Here is a 4,212-nt window from a genome sequence, read left to right on the forward strand (position 1 = left end):
TGATCTGTTCAAGGGCATAACTCTCTTCAAACACCTAAAGGCAAAACAGCATTCACTTCAGATCTTCCAACACACAGACAACAGTTAAGGGGCTTAGGAGTTCCACTAATTTAGTACATCACCCTTTAGTTCACAGTTATGTACCTGGGTTCCTTCTTGTTTATGAACAGCTGGAGGTAAGATTTTTCTTAAAATAATTTTTTCAAGATAATTGCAATTGCTTTAAAGCAGGGAACAGATCCTCTTTATCTTCCAGCAGTAACTAAATTCACCACATATGAAACCTCTTTGAAACCCTGGTTTCTCATTACACAGAAAAGTGGTGCTCTGTGCTGTTATTTGAGTTACACTGCTTCTTGCATTCTGCTATGTATTGAATTTATCATGGCAGTCAGAAAAGTATTACTCCAAAACCCTGGTTTTTCTTTAAAAACCCAGCTCTTCATTCATAGTCCTCATAGTTGTTGTAATAACTGTGAAAATATGAAACAGTGCAAAAATCTGCTGGTGTAGTTAAATACCTCTTGAAACAATAGCACCAAAGGGAATGAAATACTGCGTATTTCTTAAGAGAGTGTTAATTCTTCTAGACACAAGTCTGAGGGAGGGACATAAAGTAGGGCGAAAAAATAAATGTACACCAAAATAAAAGTAGACAAAAGATGAAGTGTCTTACAAGCCATACTAGTCATTGCTCCTATTCAAAGCAAGTGGTAACTGGAAGCTTACTTTCTACTGACAGCTACTATTCAAAATTTCTAAGCAGATGCTGGCCACTCAAGTCCCTCTCTTCTAATGGATAAATCAAATATTAGCAAAAGGATTTTCAAATCTTCTTTTTCTGGTTTTTGGGAGTTCATCTGGACTGCAGGATCCCCCAGGAATGCATTCACTTTCTGTTAAAAGGCCATCCACACACGTTTCAAGCAGCATTTAAATCCCAGGCAAGTAATCCACATACTGCATACAGCCCTTTTCCAAGAGCAAAGGACATGCAAAATGGGAGCTATTTTGTTCTGCTTTATTGAAAACCAGAGATAGCCCCAGTTCGGAGGCATTTAAAACATTTATTAGCATTAATCATTGTAGGTTAAATAAAACACAAAAAACTACATTTTAGGGGAAAAAATATTATTAGGTATGATACAATTAATATGTAAAACATAAGGTAAAGTATTAACAGATTGCAGCATCCCATACATGAAGCAAGTGGGTCCAGCCCAATCAAAGCCCTTATATAAACAAAACAGAGGAAGAGTACCAAGCAGGTGATTTTAAACTGGAAATTTATCACTGACTCTGGTTTAAATAATTAAGGGTAGGTTAGTAAAATATATCACTGTAGTGAAACAGTCTGATGACAGCCAGAATGCTCACACATGTAATCTATCTAGTCACGCTTATTCCCATGTGCCATGAAGGATTAGTGAAGACATGGGATGACAAATAAGTTTTTTAGGTATTGAAACAGACTCATATTACATTGCAGCAATTTAGATAACATGTTGTACTGTGAGCAAAAATAGTAAGCTTTTTGAGTGTCACTTTATTACTTCTAAGTTCCAATTCCTGAATAATAATGGCTGTTTTTAGATTTCTCAGTCTGCAAGACAAACATTTTCTAGAATATGCCATTTTCATGCACAAGAATGGCAAGTCAAAACTTGTACCTATGCATATCTCTATTTTCTTGCTACCTTTGATCCACAACTTTTAAGTTCATAAAGGTGAAATGATCATTAAGAGAAAAATGTACTTAGAGAATACAATGTGTAATATATATCTGACAACCAGACATAGCGAAAAAACACTACATGTCAGCAGAACAATAAAAAACTGTACTTTATATACACACATATATGCAGAGCATATACAAAAACTAGTTCCTTCATAATTTTTTTTAAAACTTGTTCATGACAAGGCAGAAAAGCAAGTCACCCTCAACTGGACAGTCACAGTCCTGAGTCACAGTGCAAACAAGCTCCACCAAATATCCTTGGCACTACGGCCTGTGCCTCAGTCCTGCTGCCAGCTCTCTTGAGAAAATCAGTCTTGGACAAATCCAGCACCAGCTGGCTAACCAAGAACTGCTGTGTTGATATTATTATTACTAGTATTATTATTAGAGAAGATCAGTTACGCATTCAGGTGCTCCAGTACAGTAATTCAGCTTTTCACCAGCCACTAACTACTAAGAGGAATTCCAGTTGCTGCTAAAACTTTCAACTCTGAGATTGGGGGTTTCTGTCATTTTTCTGGCTGTTTATGAGGGTGGTGGTACTTCCCGAAAAAACAGGCAACCAATGGAAGCAGAAATCATTAATTTTACATTTTAACATCACTATTTTTTTAACAAACATTTGCCCCATTGGAAGAGGCTGCACCTTGACTTTGACAAACAGCAGAGGGGCAACAATATTGTCAAAAGTGAGCCCTGTGTTCAGAGAAAATGCAAGATGCTCTGCACAGCACACTGGCCTGTTTTCTTCTGGCTTCAGGCTTCCCTACTGAAGCTTCCAGTAACCCAAATCTCAAGAACTTATACAATCAGATTCTTTATTAATTTAAATATTTTTCTTGACTAAAAGCAGAAAAAAGTGATTTAGATTTGCCCCACCAAAACCTATTTAGTCACCATTCAAATTTTAAAATCTGTCAAAGATCCATTGTAAAAACTTCCAATTTAAAACTATTTTAATATATAGCTCATAAACCTGTTATGATTCACATACTGCTCAAAGCCAGCTGTGAGAGCTTGTTGTTCAGGACAACATCCCATAAAGATCAGCATCAATTGCCAGTTCTAATATAAATTAGAGTATACAAGGTACTCACAAAATTGTCTTACAAAGCTTTCAGACATCTCAGTTATGATTTAGTAAGTTTTGAGATGCCATGGTAAAAAAAAATAAAATTATGTAACAATCGTTTACAAAAGCTTAAAAATCAATTGTGGATAACTGCTATATGTTGAACTAAAGTTTATGACACCTCTAAAATCATGGGTTCAATCTCACCTTGTTTTCTGGGTAACTGGTCTAGGCTCTTTCTTAGGGTTTTACTTAGGAGGAATAATATATCTCCAGCATTGGATCATAGACCCCATAAAATGTATGAACCTGTGATGTTGGTAAGTTTGGTATTTCCTCAGTACTGAAGGCCACTTAAGCTTTTCCCTCCCCACCCAAGTGAAAGAGCCAAGCATCCCTGGATGAAATTAAATGTTCCCTAAAGGAGCCTGTCTCCCTCCCCAGCTAACAACAATGATGATTACGGAATTTTCATTTAAATAACCCTAGATTATCAGTAAAATAGTAGCTGCAATGAGTCAGAGACATGGATCATATATCAGCACAGCTGAAAACTGAAAGTTTAGCCAAAATATCCAAGGCCCTATTTTCTAAAATGAGTATTTTCAAAGGAAGCTAAAATATAGGAGAAACTACTTATATGTGAAAAAACAATACAGCATAGGTTCTCAAGTAAAATGCAGAGGGATATTTCCCACCTATGCTACTCCAAACCCTCTGGAGACAAAATGTTCCTGTTGATTTTATCTGGCTCTGTTTCAAGCCCTAACAATTAGTGACATTTTATCTAAGCAATCTCACAACCAGCCAATAAGGTCTGGTGTTCTGTGTATCAACACGGAAACACAGACGCTCTAGGCTGCCTGCTCATGATTTATTGTGGAAAGTTATTTTTCCCTTTTGTTTGCTTTTCATAAGCCCTCCTGAAAATGTGCAGTGGCGATAATTTTCCTCATAAGAGAACAAATTAATGTTGCGGAATTCAGGCTGGGCTCTGGCTTTGAATACAGCATTTCTTACTCTAATTCCCACTTCCAATAAAATTGATGAAGAAGATAAATTTGGATTTTATCATCTCAGTCACACACATTCATAAAAGACAGAAGCTGAAAACACATACGGTTTTACATTATTTCCACTTCATAACCCTCTGTAGGAATCCTTTCCTCCACTGCATTTCCAAGTGCATCACACTTCAAAGATATCAAATAGTGTGCCTTCCCCACCACATCCCCAGACAATCGAGAAGACTACTCCACAAATTCAGGGAATTACATCAGTAAGCAAACATTCATGTTTGTTTTTTAGATTCTGGCCTCTAATCCCAAATAATATTTGTGCTCTCTTGTGCAGTTTTTTATACAGAAATATTGTTCTTTGAATTCAAATACCTCTTGGAGCA

Source organism: Passer domesticus, chromosome 1 (assembly GCF_036417665.1).
Source record: "Passer domesticus isolate bPasDom1 chromosome 1, bPasDom1.hap1, whole genome shotgun sequence".
NCBI lineage: Eukaryota > Metazoa > Chordata > Aves > Passeriformes > Passeridae > Passer > Passer domesticus.